Below are 23,037 nucleotides of genomic sequence, written 5' to 3' on the forward strand. Positions count from 1 at the left end.
AGGTAGTCGATAGCTTCCACTATCTGGGTGACCAAGTTAGTAGTGGGGGTGGGTGCACTGAAAGTGTAGCTGCTAGAATAAGAGTAGCCTGGGCCAAGTTTAGAGAGCTCTTACCTCTGCTGGCGACAAAGGGACTCTCACTCAGGGTAAAAGGCAGACTGTATGATGCATGTGTACGAACAGCCATGCTACATGGCAGTGAAACATGGGCTGTGACTGCTGAGGACATGCGTAAGCTCGCAAGGAATGAAGCCAGTATGCTTCGTTGGATGTGTAATGTCAGTGTGTAAGTATCCTGAGAGAAAAGCTGAACATAAGAAGCATCAGTTGTAGTGTGCAAGAGAGACGATTGCGCTGGTATGGACATGTGGTGAGGATGGATGAGGATAGCTGCGTGAAAAGGTTCCACACCCTAACAGTTGAGGGAATCCGTGGAAGAGGAAGACCTGGGCTGAGGTGGTGAGGCAAGACCTTTGAACATTGGGCCTCAGCGAGGTGATGACTACTGACCGAGACCTTTGGAAATGTGTTGTGTGTGAGAAGACCCAGCAAGCCAAGTGAGATCGTTGCCAGTGCCCCTGGACTGGCTCTTGTGCAGGTGGCACATAAAAGACACTATTTTGAGCATGGCCGTTGCCAGTACCGCCTGACTGGCCTTCGTGCGGGTGACACGTAAAAGCACCCACTACACTCTCTGAGTGGTTGGCGTTAGGAAGGGCATCCAGCTGTAGAAACTCTGCCAAATTAGATTGGAGCCTGGTGTTGCCATCCAGTTTTACCAGTCCTCAGTCAAATCGTCCAACCCATGCTAGCATGGAAAGCGGACGTTAAACGATGATGATGATGATGATCTAATTAGTTAGTATTTAAGTTTTGTAACATTTATAAATCTTAAACTATTTCTGGATAATTTTCTTTTCCTCCCTCTATTGTGGTAAAAGTTTATAAAACATTTCATCCTTTTGTTATAATTATTCTTCTTAATAATCCTTAACTTTAACTTTATACAATATAGCAGTATTGCTGAAAATAGTAAACAATAGTACTACATGATAAGATTTCCCCTGTTTTCATTTCAGCCCCCTTAATTGTACCAGTAAAAGGGAATAAATAAAACAAACACAGACAACAGGTTGAGTTAAAACGTTTATATTTAAGTAGCAAAGGTCGGATGAAGAGTTCAAACGGCAAAATAGCCAAGAGTCCATATTGCAGGGGTGTGGAGAGGGTGGGTAAAGGAGCTGGTAGGTTGGATGGATGGAAAGGTTGAGGAACGGATGGGAGGGGGGACCGAAAGGGCCTGTTTGAATGATGGAGCCCACATGTGAACGAGAGGGAATCATATTATAAGATGGTTGTGTGTGTGTGTGGGGGAAGGATGTACGCTTGTAGTAGGTTTTAAATTGTGTTGTTGAGGAGAAAGTGGGAGAGAGTTAAATAAAGAGAAAGACGAATTGGTGTAGTTTAGCCCTAGGTCAGTCCCGAATGAGCAGAACCATGGTCAGAGGAATTCTAGCCATGGCCATCCAGCTTTTTGGTCATATATCAAGGATGGCATTGGCATAAGTGTTCTTCCTGTGGTTGAGACAGGGTGTGATATGAAGGAGATTTGACTGCTGTTTCTAACAAGTGTAACTACCATGTAGAGGTGTCCCTCATTGGCTCATACATACAGAGATAAGACAGTAGAGTGTGATTTGAGGGAGATTTGGTTGCTATTTCTAGCAGGTCCAGCTACCATGTAGAGGCCTCCCTCATTGGCTCGTACATACATATATACATAGATAAGAGAGTAGGGTGTGATTTGAGGGAGATCTGGTTGCTATTTCTAGCAGGTCTAGCTACCATGTAGAGGCCTCCCTCATTGGCTCATACATATATACATAGATAAGAGAGTAGGGTCTGATTTGAGGGAGATTTGGTTGCTATTTCTAGCAGGTTCAGCTACCATGTAGAGGTCTCCCTCATTGGCTCATACATACATATATACATAGATAAGAGAGTAGGGTGTGATTTGAGGGAGATTTGGTTGCTATTTCTAGCAGGTCCAGCTACCATGTAGAGGTCTCCCTCATTGGCTCATACATACATATATTCATAGATAAGAGAGTAGGGTGTGATTTGAGGGAGGGTTGGTTGCTATTTCTAGCAGATCCAGCTACCATGTAGAGGCCTCCCTCATTGGCTCATACATATATACATAGATAAGAGAGTAGGGTGTGATTTGAGGGAGATTTGGCTGCTATTTCTAGCAGGTCTAGCTACCATGTAGAGGTCTCCCTCATTGGCTCATACATACATATATTCATAGATAAGAGAGTAGGGTGTGATTTGAGGGAGGGTTGGTTGCTATTTCTAGCAGGTCCAGCTACCATGTAGAGGCCTCCCTCATTGGCTCATACATATATACATAGATAAGAGAGTAGGGTGTGATTTGAGGGAGATTTGGCTGCTATTTCTAGCAGGTCTAGCTACCATGTAGAGGCCTCCCTCATTGTCTCATACATATATACATAGATAAGAGAGTAGGGTGTGATTTGAGGGAGATTTGGTTGCTATTTCTAGCAGGTTCAGCTACCATGTAGAGGTCTCCCTCATTGGCTCATGCATACATATATACATAGATAAGAGAGTAGGGTGTGATTTGAGGGGGATTTGGCTGTTGTTCTTTACAGTTTAGGTGACTGTATAGCACAGCTTGATGGATATTGGGTGTTGTATGTTGGTGCAAGTGGCGGTAGAGGGGAGGGGAGACTTTCGGAGAGGGGAGGGGCGGTGTCATCACAGTTTAGTAGTTGTGTGTGTGTTTATGTATGTGACAAAGTTGTGGGGGGAGGTTGATAGAGGGAGGGAGACTGAGACAGAGAGAGAGTGAGAGCGGGTGATGGTAGTCTTGGGATAGGAAGTGGTGGTTTGAAGGGACCACGATGATGTTTGATGTTTGGTGATGTGAGGTGAGGTTTCAGTGTGGTCGAGCAGAGATTAGATCCTGGAGAGCTGATGTAAGAGGTTTGATGGTAGTATGGCTTCGAGGTTTTCTATGAGGCAGCTGATTGGAAGATACATCCAACCCAGGACCTGAGCAGAATAAAGAGAGAGAACACAAATATAATCATAGTAAAAATAATCATTTCTGTTACAGGCACAAGGCCTACAATTTTTTTTTTGGGGGGGGGGAGGAATAATCGAGTACATCGACCCCAGTTTGCAACTGGTACTTAATTTATCAACTCCAAAGGGATGAAAGGCTATGTCAGCCTCGGTGGAATTTGAACTCAGAACATAGCGACAGGCAAAACACCACAAAGCATTTCGTCTAGCGTGCTAACAATTCTGCCAGCTTAACACCTTAATAATAATAATAATTTCTAGTGTAAGCACAAGGCCTGGATTTTGTGGGGACGGGGGACGGTCGATCACATTGATCTCAGTATGCAACTGGTACTTATTTCATCAACCTCAAAAGGATGAAAGGCAAAGTTGAACACAGAATGTAAAGATGAACAAAATGCTGCTCAGTATTTTGCCTGGCGTACTAACGGTGCTGCCATCTCACTGCCTCCATCGCATTAATTATTGGGAATATTTCACAGAATTAATGGTAGACTTATTGGGTTATTTCTGAAAGCTTTATTCCAAGAAACCTGAAAGCATAACCCGAGTTGTGTCTGTATCAGAAGATAGTCTCTCATCTGCTAATCATTGGAAAGCAAAGGAAATTGGACGGAATACAATGAATAATTACTCTTTTACTTGTTTCAGTCATTTGGCTGCAGCCATGCTGGAGCACCGCCTTTAGTCGAGCAAATCGACCCCAGGACTTATTCTTTGTAAGCCTAGTACTTATTCTATTGATCTCTTTTGCTGAACCGCTAAGTTACGGGGACGTAAACACACCAGCATCAGTTGTCAAGTGATGTTCTGGGGAAAAACACACACACAAACATATATATATATATATATATATATATATATATATATATATATATATATACATATATACGATGGGCTTCTTTCAGTTTCCATCTACCAAATCCACTCACAAGGTTTTAGTCGGCCCAAGACTATAGTAGATGACACTTGTCCAAGACTTAATACACAGCACTCATAGAATTATTTTCTGCTTTTTTCCATTCAGAAAAAAAAAAAAAAATTACATTTCAAAATTTACACGGTCACAATTTCCTATCCAGAAAATAAAAATAGTAAAAAAAAAAAATAATTTTAGATGTAAAATATAGGGGGGCACAGTTTCACAGGGGTAACAATTTAATGCAACATGGTATACTCTGAAAACCACATCATCGATAATATATGAGCCAAGGTGAGGGGTCAGAGCCAATACATATTTCAATTCACCAGCACCTCCACTACCACCACCACCATCATCTCTCTCTGCCTCTCTTTGACCTCAAAACATCACCTCTCTGCTAAAATTTTACTCCTAACTCTCCTCATCAACTAACTTTTTTTAACCGCATCATATCATGGCTGCTTCTCTCTCCCTCTTTCTGTCTCCCTCTTCAACTAATCACATGAAAGCATTACAGACAAGCTAAGTAACAGAATGACAAACAAAATTATAGTAATAATGATCGTTTCAAACTTTAGCACAAGACCAGCAATTCCAGGGGAGGCAGGTAAGTCAATTACATCGACCCCAGTGCATAACTGGTACTTATTCCATCAACCCTGAAAGGATGAAAGCAAAGTCGATTTTGGTGGAATTTGAACTTACCGTTTTAGCAACAGTTCCCATGGGTTCTGGGTATTGGTGTGTGAGGAGTGCCAGGAGTGCTGTGAAGGAACAGAGACCGGCTGTGAAGAGGATGAAGAATGGAAGTTCCTTTTTGGGATACACAGACACCTCATGGAAGGCTGAAATAATAATGATAATAATAATAATAATAATAACAATAAAGTCTGTTTACTAATTGACATATACATACCTTGTGACCATAATATCTCGGCAAAAGAATTTGATAAGCCCAGAAAATATAAAATTCGCTCATTGAAATTGAAAAGATGTGGCATCTCAAGATGGTTAGATACCAGTGATTGTATGGGGCACTTGCAATGATCAAAAAAAGGAACTGAAAATGTTTGAGGATGATCCCTGCAGAAAGGGCAAAACATTGTCTTCACTGGTCAGAAGAACATTGAGAAGTACAATTGTCAGTGTGAATTTTCTTTCCTTTTTACCCCACCCCAATCTTATTCGTTTATTTTAAAACTTGTTTCAGTCCTTTGACAATGGCCAAGCTGGAGCACCACCTTTAGTTGAGGAAATCGACCCCAGGACTTATTTTTCGTAAGCCTAGTACTTATTCTATAGGTCCCTTTTGCCGAACCACTAAGTTACAGAGATGTAAACACACCACCATCAGTTGTCAAGTGATGTTGGGAGAGGGGAACAAACACAGACATACAAACATATATATATATATATATATATATATACACATATATACGACGGACTTCTTTCAGTTTCTGTCTACCAAATCCAATCACAAGGCTTTGGTCGGCCCAAGGCTATAGTAGAAGACACTTGCCCAAAGCAGAGTGAGCCAGCAGGAGTCCTGGGGTGGAACAAGAAAGAAATGGTTGTACAATATCCATAGTCTCAGGTGGTCATTCTTGGGAATCCAGCCAGAAAGTATAAAGATGTTTGCTTCTGATAGGACCCTATGGAGGAGGGGTCTAAGGACTCCAACCCTACAACTGGCAGGAGACTTGGATACTTCTCATAGGACCCTATCGAGGAGGGGCCTGAGGCCTCTTACCTCAACAATCCCCTCAGAAGTGGTGGTGGAGAAGACGGATGGATGTAAAGAGCCATAATGAAACACTACAGGATATTTTGTCTGATGCTCAACCGGTTATTTTGTCAATAATTTGATGATGCTAGGAAGAAGAATTTAGCAGAGGTACTTACATGGTAAAAGTTCTCTATCGATGCTTTCTGTACAGGTGGGGTAGGGATAAAAAAGGTGACCCTTCTCCAGAGGATAAGGGATCATACGGAAAGCTGTGGAGAAAGAAAAGAGAAACAGCTGTTATTACAGAATGGATTGACCCTTTCAGCATTCAGAGATTACTCTGTCAAATCTAATCCTTATTTATTTCCCGTTTTGAATTAATCCTGGATTATCTCATAGCTTTCAGTTTTCAATGATGTGATTGTTTAGTTTTAAAATGACATTGCATGGTAAGTGTGAGAAGGCTGATCTGGCTAGTTTGGACAAAAAAACAGGTTCAATATTAGGGACCCAGATATGGCTGGCTTAAATGCTAAAGGGAGATATGTACATATATATATATATATATATATATATGTATATATATATATATATATATATATATATATATGTATGTATGTATGTATAACCCTTTTCTATTCAGATTACTCAGTGAAATCATCATTATCATCGTCATTTAATGTCCTTTGTCCATGCTGGCATGGGTTAGGTGATTTAACCTGGGCTGGAAGGCTGGACCAGGCTCCAGTCTGATTTGGCATGGTTTCTATGGCTGGATGCCTTTACTAATGCCAACCACTTCCAGAGTGTGATGGGTGCTTTTACATGCCACCGGCACAGGTGCCATTTGTGTGGCACCAGTCTCTGCCACAAATGCAATTTTAATCGGTTTCACAGATCTTTTTCTTCTCAAGCACAACATAATGCCAAGGTCTTGGTCGTTCGTCATTGCCTCTGTGAAGCCCGGTGTTCAGAAGGTGCCCTTCATGTGCCAGTTACGCGACACCAGCATCAACCGCAACTACAATTTCAATGTAAAGCGTGATGTTGGTGTCATGTAACCGGCACCTCCTGTGTCGGTGGCACATAAAAAGCACCTTTCAAGCATTGGGCCTTGCGGAGGCAAAGTGGCTGATGCTGTTGGTGGCACATGAGAAGCTCCTTTTGAGTGTTGGCCTAATGGAGGTAATGACCAACACCTTTGGCATTATGTCGTGCCTGAGAAGAAGACCCATCAAGCCAAGTAAAATCGCTGTCATGGCAGATACTCGTGTCATGCAAATGGCACATACAACCTCCCGTTACACTTTTGGAGTGGTTGGTGTTAGGTAGGGCATCCAGCCGTAGAGAACCCTGCCAAATCAGATTGGAACCTGGTGTAGCCCCGGTCAAACTGTCCAACCCATACCAACATGGACAATGGATGTTAAATGATGAAAGTTTTTAATGACTCTTGTAGCTTTAAGATTTTAATGATGTGGTTGATTATTTTGAGAAGGACAATGTAGGGTAGGTGTAGTGGTGAGGATGTGGGGTGCAGTGTGTGATCTAGTGGTGGTGGTGGTGGTGGTGGTGTGGTGTAATATGGTCCATTCTCTTTGAGAGTTGTGTGGGTAAGTGGTGCTATTAATGTAGCGTGAAATGTAGCCCAGCAGGTCATCACGCGACCCCCTGAACCCCACCACCACAAAGACCAGGACCACCCTAAAAACAACAACAACAACAATACTTACTGCCCTCCCATGTGCAGTGTAAGAGGTTGAAGGCACCATCAACCCATTTCCAATGTGGTAAGTGAAAGAAGGCATAGGCTATGGCCTCGCTGTCACCTCTCTTCAGGATGTGTTCAGGAGGTAGTATGAGGCTTTTCATCTCCAGCAGGTACTGAAATATAAGAGAAGATAAGAAAGCAGGTGAGACTATCTGGACATATAGGGGACATAGAATATAAGAATTCACACGTGCACATACACATACAAATCTGCCCATACACACACATGGTTCACACTATCCCAAAGTGTGTATGCATGTGATTGGGGACCACATGTGAATTTATGTTCCCACTGACACTCCAAACATGACCTCTACACCTTAGCAACAAATGACTACAGCCATTTGCATCACAATATCATCAATGGGCGTAATGTGAATTCCAACCTTTGTCCTTCAAGCGTACGTGTGTCTATACTTTATACGTATATTTGTGAGTGTGTGTAAGTGTCTATATGATTGTGTGTGCTTGTATATATGTATAAGTATGGTTATATATGTATATATGTATCTAAGACGTTGTATCCATTCACCGTTAGACGGTGGTGAGAGGGACAAATGCACACACACACACACATATATATGTGTGTGTGTGTGCATCTATGTATGGGGTGGCACATAAAAGACACCATTTCGAGCGTGGCTGTTTTCGTGCGGGTGACACGTAAAAGCACCCACTACACTCTCTGAGTGGTTGGCGTTAGGAAGGGCATGCAGCTGTAGAAACTCTGCCAAATTAGATTGGAGCCTGGTGTTGCCATCCGGTTTCACCAGTCCTCAGTCAAATCGTCCAACCCATGCTAGCATGGAAAGCGGACGTTAAACGATGATGATGATGATGATGATATATATGTGTGTGTGTTTATATTATTAATAAATTCATAAACTTATCAATAATATTCTCAGGAAATCAATATTTAATATTTCGAAAGATATATGTCCAATATGACATGGTAATATAATAAATTTAAAATTTAAGATATAAATATACGAAACATAAATATAAATATGTATAAAAATATGAATGTAGACAAAGATACATGTGAATATAAATGCGGAATTACTGATAGTATGCTGATCTTTTGATCCCATTGTGATTATAGTAATATCCGCGAAACGATCATCAGATGTTTAATTCTTTAAATTTTAGGCTTTTTTTATATTTTAGACTTTACAATATTCACGCTTAATTACGCATTAATTTTTATACGCATTTATATTCACATGTATCTTTATCTACATTCATATTTTTATATATATTTATATTTATATTTCGTATATTTATATTTTAAATTTTAAATTTATTATATTACCATGTCATATTCGACATATATCTTTCGAAATATTAAATATTGATTTCCTGAGAATATTATTGATAAGTTTATGAATTTATTAATAATATAAACACAGATATATATATATTTATTTGCTCAAAATAATAGAGCACTCAATATAAGTTCAGTTACATATTCTTTTAGAATATTACTTATGAAAGTTATATATATATATATATATATATATATATAAAACCGTTAACAAATTAAGTCATGTATACAACTTGAACTGACACATATCAGTACATAAACATACGTTCACATGTACACACACACAAACATGTCTACACACTTACCTAAATACTCATGTACACACTTACATACATGCGTATAGGCATGCACACATGCATATGCAAGTACACATATGCATACACACACACATACGTACATATATATCATGAACTGTTACTTTCGCAGATGCAGCACGGAATTTTGTCAGCGAACAGGTTGCAGTCTCAAAGCAACGAAAATATTTTTGGAAATTATATTTAAATGTTGAAGTGAATCTAATGGTTCTTGTGTTTCTTAAATGGCTTATAAACACCTTCCACGCTACAGTTGTGTGTGCATATATATATATATATATATATATATATATATATATATATATATATATATATATATATATATACGGCAGGGTTCTTTCAGTTTCCGTCTACCAAATCCACTCATAAAGCTTTGGTTAGCCTGAGGCTATAGTAGAAGACACTTGCCCAAGATGCCATGCAGTGGGACTGAACCTGGAACCATGTCATTAGTGAGCAAGCTACTTACCACACAGCCACTCCTATACAAGAGGGGAAGTCAAACATTTTCTGCACTTTCGTCATAAAATATCATTATTATTGTCACAAGGCTTTCTGCGCATGCATGCTTGTAGTTGGTGGTATTGTGGTGACATGATCCAAGTTGGAGCCAGATCGTGCCATTTTTCTTTTTGGTTTTACAGTGTAAGCATGGCTGCTCCCCTAGCGATGTGCACCAAAGAAGAACAAAGAGCAGTGATCCAAGAGATGATTAATGGTGAGCCAGTTCATCATTAGCATCTCTCGAGCTTGCTGAATCTTCTCATCAGTAGTGAAGATTGATGGGCATTCTGCTCCCTCTTTGTGCATCATGCCTTTCCAATCACAACTAAACTTCTCAATCCACCCCCACACACACACTTCTACATGGTAGTTCACTGTCCCGATGTTGTGCTAAAACCTCACTTTGAATTCCAGCACCTGACACACCTTCCGACCAGAGAAACTGGATCACTGCTCTTTGTTCTTCTTTGGTGCACATGGCTTGTGGAGTGGCCATGCTTATGTGGTACGATCAGGCTCAAACTTCATTTACGTGAGCTTAATAGTACCAACTAGAAGCAAGCATGCGCATAAGGCAGTGTGACAATAATAAAGATATGTCGTAGCAAAAGTATGGGATAATTTTGACATCTCTGCTGAGCTGAGACCTCTTTTAGAAGCAACATCTGGGGAAAATCTGTAAAGAAAATCAATAACAAAATAAACAGCCACAAAACCTTATTGACCAGACAGAAACTGGGCAGCTTTGGGTGGGAATTGATTTGAGTTGGGATGACCTGTTGGGTGAACACTCCTTCCCGATTAGATCACTGAGAAATGTGAAATGTAATCAGAGAGAAAGGCAGGTGTGTAATGTGGCCAGTGAGAGAAGAAGATTTGATCAAACTAGAAAGTATTTGAAAATGTTTGCTTTCACTAAATCCTCAAAGTTTGTACTTCTAGTATTTGAGTGAAATTCAAAAGGTGGCTGGCATCGTTGGAAGGCTTTCCATCAATAAATTTTACTCTTGCCTCCATTGGTTTGGTGCAGCCAATGAGAGACGCCTGCACTCATCTCAGTCACTCAAGTCACTAAGGAAAGTTTCATACTCAACTCAGTCAGCCAAAACATCAATTTTGTTGCACTCGACCAATGAAGAAAACTTGGCCGAGTCACTCAAGTGATTGAGGGAAGGCTGTACTTAACCACTGATAGCCTGTAAGGGGTCACTCGACTGGCTTAGTAATCACAGCTAAATCCTTTCTGAAACTTCAATGGAGGAAAGATACAGTTGATAACATAGTTCTAGACAGTTTAAAAATCACACAGGATGATCATAGCTGGAATGTCTTTCAATCTAGTTTAGCTCTGACACAACAACAACAACAACAAGTTAAAAAGGTTACTTACTTGTCTGCTACAGCTTGGGCTTTTAGTAATGCTGCTGTGTAACATATTGTAGCTGACTTTGGAAGATTTATATCTGTTAATATATACATAGGGTATGAATAAAATCAAATATCTACATGTGTGTGTGTGTGTGTCAATACATGTATTGATATAAGGTGTGTATAAAGTCAAATACGTGTGTGTGTGTGTGTGTGTGTGAGAGAGAGAGAGAGAATGAACACAAGAGACATAGCTTGAATGAATGGTGGCTTCGTTTTCAATCACTGCCCAAATATCAACAGACACTCACACAAAGTGGCGAGCTGGCAGAAACGTTAGCATGCCAGGCGAAATGCTGTGGTATTCCGTCTGTCTTTACATTCTGAGTTCAAATCTCAGCAAGGTTGACTTTGCCTTTCATCCTTTCAGGGTCAATAAATTAAGTACCAGTTTATGTACTGGGGTTGATATAAATTGACTGGCCCTCTACCCAAAATTTCAGGCCTTGTGCCAAGAGTAGAAATGAAACAGACACCCACGCACACACGCACACAGATTCAATGTGCCTGTGGGTTTTTGTTCTCAACCTGGGACTTTTAGAAGAAAGAACCTCTTCTTTTTAAGTTTGGTGCTTAGTCTGCCAGTCTCTGGTGTTGTGAAGCAAGGATGGAGTGGGTCTGTGGGTGGGACACAGACAAATACAGAGATATGTACACACTCACACACATGTATGTATTTCTGTGTGTGTGTGTGTGTGTGCATGTATGTATATACATGTGTGTGTGTGTGTGTATGTATATTTATATAAATGTGCATATGTATATGTGTGTGTGTGTGTGTCTGGTTTATCGGTAAAACATAAATTGTAAAAAGAAGCATGCTCTAAGTTATAGAGCAGTATATTGTAAAGAGAGACAAGGCCAGTCTACGAGATTAAAACCAGTCGGTGCATGGCCTCTATAGTCACGGGGCCACTCACTACAGAGGCTATGTGCCAACAGGTTTTGGGGTCTGATGATACCCTGTAAAGCTAAGCACTCTATGGATAAGAAACTCAGGGTAATCTCATAGACTGGCTTTATCTATCTTTATATATACATACACACACACACACACATACAATCTACTTCTATTACTAGACCTGACTCAATAAACCCAACATCATTTCTCTCGTTTCTGTACTCTTATTCTCTTCACCCCATTCTAGCCCTTCTTTTGTCAGAGTTCTCTCTCTTCTCTTCACCTTCTTTACCACATTACTTTCAACAAAAAAAAAAAAAAACAGAAAAACCTTCACAGACTAACAAGGTTTCTTTCAAGCCACACAATACAAGATCAAATGTAGAGAGTTCATAATTGTGTGAAGATCTACCACGAAACGTTTCCCCTTCATAGTGTAGGACACACAAGCTGTGTATACAACAGGGACCAGTCCTATCAACATTTATTTCTCCCCAGATTGTTAATTATATCCCTGCTCTTAAGTCTGAATACAACAAATGTAAAAATGACAATTATGATGATGATGTTAAGATAATTAAGATAAACATGTAGTAGGGTTAATATTTTACTGACCATCATATTTTGCTAATACTGCTTGTACATCTGAGTAAGCCTGTAGTTCTAGGAGATCTTCTATGAGGTTTTCATGAATTGTGAACAGGTTCATCATTGGGAATTCTTCCATTAACTGAAATGAGATTCATAAAGATGGAGGCAGTTGATTGGACTGTATTGAAAGAGGAAAAAAAAACACACAAAGGTGGGTTGAAGCATGTTACAGGAAAAATAAAAAAGCTGAAACAGGCAATGGAGCTGTGTTGCCAAAACAAAAAAAAAGGGGGGAGGGGGGACTGCATCACAAAAACTGAAAACATGGAAAAGCTGGTTATTACTGTTCAGCTCTATATTTCAAATATTACAAGTTTATGTTGTCAACTCAACCTACGAAATATAAGCTGTGAAATTTCACTGATTTCTTTGCAAGAGTTGAATTCTTAAAAATAAAATCTTGACTCTATAGGCCATAACCCAAAAAAACAACAACAATATCTGATGGTTTAACAATTCTGCCAATCTACTGCTTTCATACACAAGATTAGAGCTATAATCTCTATATCTTTAATCTCTCAACTGGCACAAATCTGTCCTCGGGTGTTGGTGCCACATCAAAAGCACCCAGTACCCCTTGTAAAGTGATTGGTGTTAGGAAGGGCATCAAAGCACAGAAACCATGTCAAAACATAATGGAGCCTGGTACAGCTCCCGTCATTGCCAGGTCCCGTCAAACTGTCCAGTCTATGCCAGCATGAAAAACAAACAGTAAATGATGATAATAAAAATACAGCCCCACCCACTCAGCCCCCAACACTGTGTTGTATGTAGGAGGGTCCAGAGAAATCTCATATTGTTCTAGAAAGTTTCAGAAAATCCCAGAAAGTCCCAGAAGATTGCAGAAAATTTAAGAATGCTTGAAAAATCATTGGCACTTACATCTCTCATCATTTTCACAGCTTCCTTTGTCCGGCCGAGTTTCCGTGCACACATGGCCAGCCGTCTTTTGATGTAAACTAGAACATTGGTGTCTCTTCCTGAAAAGACAGAGATAAGAGAAGGTGGTTTCATCAATGCCGGACGTGTGAATATGAAAGAGAAGAACGTTGCTTTGAGCTTCGTACTTCCATTTCACTCAGATGAGCATCTCATGTTTGGTCCCCCCCCCCACATCCATTGTTGATGACATCACATAAAGCTCCTGCAAGTCATTCCACACTGAACAGCTCAGCCATCTGGATGTTGGGATCCACAATGCTGAGGGAGTCCACTCGTCAGCCCCTACACTCACCTACACAAAGAGCATAAGACACACACACACACACACACACACACACACACGTCACCGGCAACAACGACAACATCATTTTACATGAATCAAACATCGCAGGTTCACTAATTAGATACAATCAGCAGTTTTAATGAGTGTAGACTGTTGGAATAAAGGAAGGGGTGAGGAGGACCTGAAGTACTGACTCAACAACAAAGTCTCGTCCAACCCATGCCAGCATGGAAGAAGAAACAGTAACAATGATGAAGAAACAACAATCTGCACACCAACATTACTACTACCACCACCACCACCATCAGTGACCACCCAACCATGCAACAACTTGTACTGGGTTACATGTTACCAGTGATGCATAACAGTGACCTGACCACTGCACATTACCTCTTCTATACTCCACTGAGTGCCACACTACACCTACCTCCACACACCACTTGGACCCTAACCCTAACCCACCCAATGCCATACTCGACCCGAGGCCACACAACATTCCACATCTCTCTACTTACTGTGTGCTGTGTCATGCATCAGTGACTGCTGACATGTCTGTTGTGACTTTTTATAGCTGATCTCTGCATATTTGTATGCTAGCCTGAAATTATATAGACAGATAGATAGATAGATAGATAGATAGATAGATAGATAGATAGCTAGATAGATAGATAGGCAGATGGATAGATAGATAGATAGATATGTTTCTTTATTAGCCACACAGGGTTCAACATAGAAGGGACAAAATACAAATGTAGAGGGGGGCGAAAACAAAGCAGAAAAAAAACAAACAAAAGTGGGGACAACGATGAAAACAAAAAAAAGTAAAACGTTTGGGGTATTTACAAAAATACGAAATAATACAGAAAATTCCCAATAAATGGGGAGGTTATCCGTGGAAAGAAAAACCTACGAAAAGACCACGGTAACCTCGGTCCTTAGTGTCACAATTTGTTAAATAAAATTTCTTTTATTTATGCAAGAAACGTAAGTAACTCTCTGTTTACAAAATTTTAAAACGTTTTATAGAATCATGGTCAAGGTGGCTTCGTCATTTATACGTGCCATTCTTGCTACATGTATCCATCTTTTTTCGAAACATTTGCTAGACAACACTTGCCTCTCTACTCTCACCTTCCTTTTCAAGTGATACTTGAAAAAGTTGATGAGAGATTGACCAGAGAGGAAAGTGTTTGTCTCTAATCCTTTCAGACGCGTCCACCAGATGCATTCTTTCGCCATAGCCACAAGCACGATAAATACAGCTCTTCCTTCCCGTTTAAAGGAAGGAGGCGTGACGATATTGACGATAGACTCGGTTGATAAACCGACTCGTCCCACACATGACAGCAGTCGTTCGACATAAGCCCACAGCTCCGAAATGGTTGGACACTGCACGAGTGCGTGCAGAACGGTTTCGTTGCTCTGACTGCATCTCGGGCAGGTCGGCCCCGTTTTTCGCGAGCCGTGTCTATAGAGCTTATCCCGAACGGTCATGGATAGATAGATAGATAGATAGGCAGATGGATAGATAGATAGATAGGCAGATGGATAGATAGATAGATAGATAGATAGATAGGCAGATGGATAGATAGATAGATAGATAGATAGATAGGCAGATGGATAGATAGATAGGCAGATGAAGACTAAAACAATACCTGTTGTCATAGGAATGATAGCAAAACTGCGGGTGTATATATGTTTGTGCGTGAGTGTATGTGCGTGTGTACATGTGTGTGTATACATGTGCGTGTGTATTTTATGTGTGCATGTGAATGAGGGGTTGTATGGGGAGGTATATGTGCGTTTACTGCATTTGTATGTGCATGCATGTGTGTGTACATGTGTATGTGCATGTATGCATGCATGCGCATGTGTGTGTATGTATATGTATATGTGTGGGTGTATATATACATACATATATAAATATAGATATATATAATATATATGCATGAAAGTTACAGAGAGGGTCATAGCCCAACTAATTAGGGAGCGAATCAATTTAGATGAGATGCAGTTTGGGTTCGTGCCAGGTAAAAGCACTACTGATGCCTTATTTCTAGTGAGACAGTTGCAAGAGAAATACCTAGCCAAGGATAAACCTCTGTACCTGGCTTTCGTTGACATGGAGAAAGCCTTTGACAGGGTCCCCCGATCCCTTATCTGGTGGTCAATGAGGAAACTTGGGATAGAAGAATGGCTAGTGAGAGCTGTGCGAGCCATGTACAGAGATGCGGCCAGTAAGGTGAGGGTTGGAAATGAGTACAGCAATGAATTCCGGGTAGAGGTAGGGGTCCACCAAGGTTCCGTCCTCAGCCCCCTATTATTTACCATAGTCCTCCAGGCAATCACAGAGGAGTTCAAGACAGGTTGCCCCTGGGAGCTCCTCTATGCTGATGACCTTGCCCTAATTGCGGAGTCACTATCAGAACTAGAGGAGAAGTTTCAGGTGTGGAAGCAAGGTCTAGAATTGAAGGGCCTTAGAGTCAACCTAGCTAAAACCAAAATCCTAATAAGTAGGAAGGTAGATAAAACACAAACCCCTTCAGGTAGATGGCCCTGCTCAGTATGTAGAAAAGGAGTAGGTAGTAACTCTATAAGATGTACCCGGTGCAAGCTATGGACACATAAGAGGTGCAGCAACATCAAAGGCAGGTTAACTAGCAAGTTAGTTTTTGTTTGTGGCAGATGTTCAGGTGCAATAAAGACTGCAAACAAACAGGAAACAACTTCTATCTCATTCCAGGGTGAAAAACTAGAGGTAGTCGATAGCTTCCGCTATCTGGGCGACCAAGTTAGTAGTGGGGGTGGGTGCGCTGAAAGTGTAGCTGCTAGAATAAGAATAGCCTGGGCAAAGTTTAGAGAGCTCTTACCCCTGCTGGCGACAAAGGGACTCTCACTCAGAGTAAAAGGCAGACTGTATGACGCATGCGTACGAACAACCATGCTACATGGCAGTGAAACATGGGCTGTAACTGCTGAGGACATACGTAAGCTCGCAAGGAATGAAGCCAGTATGCTCCGTTGGATGTGTAATGTCAATGTGAATACCCGTCAGAGTGTAAGTATCTTGAGAGAAAAGCTGAACATTAGAAGCATCAGTTGTGGCGTGCAAGAGAGACGATTGCGCTGGTATGGACATGTGGTGAGAATGGAGGAGGATAGCTGCGTGAAAAAGTGCCACACCCTAACAGTTGAGGGAACCCGTGGAAGAGGTAGGCCCAGGAAGACCTGGGCTGAGGTGGTGAGGCAAGACCTTCGTACATTGGGCCTCACCGAGGCGATGACTACGGACCGAGACCTTTGGAAATGGGCTGTGCGTGAGAAGACCCGGCAAGCCAAGTAAGATCGTTGCCAGTGCCCCTGGACTGGTTCTTGTGCGGGTGGCACATGAGATGCACCATTTTGAGCGTGGCCGTTGCCAGTACCGCCTGACTGGCTCCTGTAGGATTTTCGAGCGAGATCGTTGCCAGTGCCCCTGGACTGGCTTGTGCGGGTGGCACATAAAAGACACCATTTCGAGCGTGGCCGTTTTCGTGCGGGTGACACGTAAAAGCACCCACTACACTCTCTGAGTGGTTGGCGTTAGGAAGGGCATCCAGCTGTAGAAACTCTGCCAAATCAGACTGGAGCCTGGTGTTGCCATCCGGTTTCACCAGTCCTCAGTCAAATCGTCCAACCCATGCTAGCATGGAAAGCGGACGTTAAACGATGATGATGATGATGATGATGATGCATATATATAAACATACATTTATGTATACATGCATATATATATATATATATATATATATATATATGTATATATATATATATATGTTGTTGTACTTGGGGATGGTCATATTGCCAGTTTAGCCAATAAAAACACACGCACTGTATATTTGGTGTTAATTTGCTTCAGCCTTATATTACATTAATCTTAATCTTATTTCGGCCAGAGTTCTTTCGTCACACTTCTGTGACCTCATCAGTGGTCCTTTGTTTTCTTCTTTCTTATGTGTGTCTCACCTTGCTAACTATCAGCCATTTTGTATTTTGTATTCCTATTGTATGTGTCTATATATATATATATATATATGTATGTATGTATGTGTGTTTTTTCAGTGTTTACAAATAACACAGAAAAATAAATAAACAGCTACCAGGGTAGCAAAGATGCACGCAAGTAACAAGAATGTAACAACCTGTTTATAAAGGTAGAAACTCCAGGTTAAGGTGAAATGTTTTGTATAAGAAAGATAAATAAATAAATGGAGTTAAACGCAGGTGTTAGTCAAATTCTTTTTACTTCTGACATATGCTTTGAAGACAACATTGGTATTATTCCAGAAAGAATGAAATGGTGTAAAACAATGCAATCTTCTCAGCAGGGAAAGAAACCAATCACATCAATAAGACATTTTAACAGAATGTGATGACTGTGTATATGACGAAGGGAACACTGCTAAGTCTTTTTTAAAAATTCATTAGTAGATATAATGTCAAAGGTAGTTTCACTTAGACTTTCTAGATTATCTGTTAATGTGACTTAAAGGAGGCTATAAAGAAAAAATTACCTGTATTAACCCTGTTGACATTAATTCTACCTCTATTAATTAGGACATGACATCAAGTTGTAACGATATTAATGATTTTAATTTCATTTCGAACAACCAAATCGAATATTGTATTTCTGCAGCTTAAGGGAGATAACCGTTATTTAAGCCCCTTTGTAATAGTCTCAGAGTGATAATTGAAAGAGATAATATATTTTAAATTAGTTGAGGGTTTGTGGTATGGGAAATATGAGTCATTATGCAAGTTAAGGGTGATATCCACAAAGTTGGCTTTAGTTATATCATCATCAAAAACAATGCTTCAGTCCATGTTTCGGAAAAATTTAACTAAGCTGCTCCTAACCCTTTGTAGTTTTTGGTTAGAAGCATTTTGAAGGTAGAGTAGACAATCATCATGGTATAGATCACCATTGATGTTTGGGAATTGGTCAGCCATTTCAGAAAGAGAATATATACGGACCAAAGCAGCGATTTGTGCTGAATCAGAACTTCTCATTGTGACATCAAAATTGTCAGGTGTATCTTTACGGAGGGCCATAGCTTGTTATCGAATTTAATAATCGATTTCCTGGCGGCCAACACATCCTTAATTTCATCCTTGGTGAGACCTGCTTTGTTGTGAGTGAGCCAGAGTAGCTTGTTAAGTAGGATTGGGTTGATAGAAACTAGAAATGTCAAACTGGATAAACTTAGTGCCATTTCTTGTTCTTAATCAAACTAAACCAGTCAACGACTTGGAATGAATTAAAAATATATTCATTTATCTATATATGTACATATATGTATACAACTGGAAAGGCAACTGACTGTAAAGCAGTGTATCAAGAATATGTATGCTCCCAACCCATGCCAGCATGGAAAAATAGACGTAAAAGGATACTTATGTTACAATATGAAAGTCAAAGCCAGACTTACTCTGTGGGCCTCTCGTATTCTCACTTTGGGGTTTCTCTCTCGTCAGGCCATCTGCATAACTGAAGGGAAAGAGAGAAAGAGAGAGACGTATGGTGGGAGGTGTGAGTGGGTAAGGTAGCAAAAAGAAAACACACACACACACACACACACACAGATATACATATGCAGACATATACACACACACACATACACAATTATCTACATACATATACATACACAAGGGATTTAGTCTTTCATTTTTTTAAAATTTCAATCATTTGACTGTAGCCATGCTGGAGCACCACCTTTAGTCAAGCAAATCAAACCCCAGGACTTATTCTATTGATCTCTTCTGCTGAACTGCTACATTACGGGGACTTAGCAGTTGTCAAAGTGATGATGAGGGGACAAACACACACACACACACACACACACACACACACAATGGGCTTCTTTCAGTTTCCATCTGCCAAATCCACTGACTGGGCTTTGGTTGGCCTGAGGCTATAGTAGCAGACACTTTCCCAGGGTGCCATGCAGTGGAATTGAACCCTGAACCATGTGGTTTGTAAGCAAGCTACTTACCACACAGCCACTCCTGCACCTGTGCTGCAAAGTTCTTGGCTTTGGGTGAAAGAAAATCCAGGAGGATCAGTTATTTATAATTTCATTCAACATATTCCCCCTTTCAGATTCACTGACTTAACACAGGGGTCCTTCAGTTTTTCTAAGACCTGTAAAAGAACTTGGAAGGTTGGGCCTCCAACCAGGCCTTTCATGACACCCTTAAAAACCAGGAACTTTTCAGCACCCACCTCATACATACACACGCACACACAGAGGGTTTCTCTGTAGTGATCAAATGTTTGTGTAGACATAAGTTCACTCCCTCCATCAAATCGACATTACCTGTACAGGTGCAACTGGGTGCCACACATCAGATGACAAAATGATTGCAGAGCAATATGAAGTGAAGTACTTTGCTCAACAACACAACACAACACCTGGTCTGGGAACTGAACCCATGATTTTGCAATTGTGAGTGCAACACGCTAAACACCAAGCCTTTAATTTCGTTTACAAGAGACATTTGCAATATGAAAATAAACTCTTATACTATTAATTAGGCCAGTTACAGCCTAATTATGCCAAATGGCAATACCAGGTGTTTTCGAGTTGCACCGAGCTGTGCTGATATAATAATAATAAAAATCATAATAATAATAATCCTTGGATGGAATTTATAAATATTTTAATGCATCCCAATGTGCATTTCCACAAATCATGTTTCTTCAGATCAAAGATGGTATTTCTGGGAGGCTGTAATCTTAAGAAACATGGTTTGTGGAAACACACATAGTGATACGTTATAATATTTATTAATTCCATGTAAAGATTATTATTATTATTATTACTATATTAGTTAGTTCTTCTTGTTTGTGGAACAAATCAGTCCTTGCCATATGTCATGAAGAACTGCCTCCACCTCCCTAAGATTCCATCAGAAGTTCAGGGCCCAAGGAAGGACACACACAGAAACACGCACATGAAATATATACATCATGTCCCTTCGCACCACCACCACCACCAACAACAACAACAGCCTCAGTAAAAACTAACAAAAGTGTACCCACTCTCATATTCCTGTTTGCCAGCATCTCCATCACATGTGAAGAACGTCTGGTGATCCTGCGCTGACAAGTTCATATCATAATAAGTGAGCAGCTCTTTGTCCATTTCCCATGTGAATCGCTGGTATTCGGCACCTCGAAAGAGGTTGAGCGGATTTCGCCATAGCTTACACTCTGTTGGACAGAAACAGCAGAAAGAAAGAAAAGACAATCAACAAAAAGAATCAAAGACATTTTCAAAGAGGAATAGTCTAAGAGGAATCGGGAATTACTGTTAATATTTTTTACTACAAAGGCGGCGGTTAGCTGGTAGAATTGTTATTGGGCTGAATGAAATGCTTCGTGGCATTTCAGTCATCCTTTTGGGGGGTCGATAAATGAAATACCACTGGCTCCTGTGCTGGTGGCATGTAAAAAGTACCATCCGAACATGGCTGATGCCAGTGCCGCCGGACTGGCTCCCATGCTGGTGGCACATAAAAAGCACCTGCTACATTCTCAGAGTGGTTGGCATTAGGAAAGGCATCCAGCTGTAGAAACCTTGCCAGATCAGACTGGAACCTGGTGCAGCCTCCTGGCTTGCCAGTCCTCCGTCAAACTGTCCAACCCATGCCAGCATGGAAAGCGGACGTTAAACGATGATAATGATGAAACACAATCGACTGGTTTTTAATAAGAGATCCTTATTCACCATTCTTCAAACCTTAAAGCTGCCATGCACAGTAAAACCTTTAACTGACATAGAGAAACAGTGGAGAGAGCACCTGTCCACACTGTGACACTAAAAAGCGTAAAGACCCCCTTGAGTCATGAGTGATCATGGGACTGTGCCTTGAAAGTTCCCCTCCAAAGCACAAGTCCAGGCAAGGTTGTTTACCCAAGCATACCAGCCTCTCCTCTCTCCGCCACTGGTGTTATCCAAGGGAAAGGCAAAGGGGCCGATACAGCTTGGCACCAGTGAAGAGTCACAACTCATTTCTACAGCTGCTCGAGAACCCAATACACAGCCCGGTCCAGGAATCGAACTCACTACCTCATGACTGTGAGCTTGATGTTCTAACCACTGCAACACATGCAATAAGCCACGGTATGCCTCAGTATACTGTATGGTCCTTAACCAGGTGCAGCTAAGATGTATACCCGGCTCTTGGTTGTTTTTGCAAGATGTTGATCACAGAGGGGCTGGATTAAGGCAAGCCCAGGGCTACACAACAACAATAAGATGAACACTGACCTGGCACATGATGCTGTTGGCTGTTGCTGTTACCTCCCTCTGACACGTTGCTGTCACCTGTGCTGCTGCTGTTGTTGCTTCCGCTGCTACCCCCCAGCAGCGGTGAGAGGTGGTTGATGGAGACTTGCTCTATGAATGAGGTGCCATACTTTTTGAAGTACCACCACTCAAAGATCTGGAGTGAGAGAGAGAGAGAGATGTGTGAGTGAGAGGAGAGAGAGATGAACAAGAAAAAGCTTTATAAATACAACAGCATGGAGGGAGGGGCAGACAGGATCTTCACCGTGGGGCTTGGCTTGGGCCAGGGTTAGATGTTGAAGGTGGCAGTGGTGGTGGTGGTGGTGGTGGTGGTGGTTGTGATGTTGTCCCTTACACGGGGTGAGGATAATGATTGTGGAACTGTGTAGAAACCAGTTTCAAATTCCGGCACAAGGCCAGCAATTTCAAGGGAGGAGATAAGTTGATTATATTGATCCTCAGTTTATAACTGGTACTTATTCAATCAACACTGAAAGGATGAAAGGCAAAGTTGACCTTGGCAGAATTTGAATTTGGAACTGTGTCGATATTAAGAGCTGGATCGTGCGTGTATCTGTGCTTGTGTGTGTGCGTGTGTGTGTATGTGTATTCTGTTGGTCTCTTTTGCCAAACTGCTAAGTTACATGGGTGTAAACACACCAACATTGGTTGTCAAGTGATGTTGCGGGGACAAACACAGATGTGAAACAGAGTCTTGCTCAAGAACACAACACACAGCCTGGTCCGGGAATCAAACTCACTACCTCATGATTGTGAGCAGGACACTCTAACCATTGAGCCATGCGCCCTTGTATAGGAGGTAAAATACA

General features: G+C 41.1%; 1 pseudogene across 1 annotated transcript; it reads right to left on the bottom strand.

Moving 5' to 3' along the window:
- Positions 1–1,128: 1,128 nt before the first annotated feature.
- Positions 1,129–22,364, bottom strand: LOC149129216 (protein ST7 homolog; annotated as a pseudogene). Its single transcript, XR_016240259.1, has 12 exons — positions 22,190–22,364; positions 20,959–21,129; positions 19,320–19,404; positions 14,393–14,475; positions 13,535–13,632; positions 12,617–12,731; positions 11,063–11,135; positions 10,249–10,348; positions 7,493–7,643; positions 5,936–6,028; positions 4,739–4,878; positions 1,129–3,078 (listed from the first exon to the last, which is right to left on the bottom strand). The product of XR_016240259.1 is annotated as a protein ST7 homolog (transcript).
- Between the last annotated feature and the right edge of the window lie 673 nt (positions 22,365–23,037).

Source organism: Octopus bimaculoides, unplaced genomic scaffold (genome assembly GCF_046866305.1).
Source record: "Octopus bimaculoides isolate indiv1 unplaced genomic scaffold, ASM4686630v1 contig105, whole genome shotgun sequence".
NCBI classification, from domain to species: Eukaryota; Metazoa; Mollusca; class Cephalopoda; order Octopoda; family Octopodidae; genus Octopus; species Octopus bimaculoides.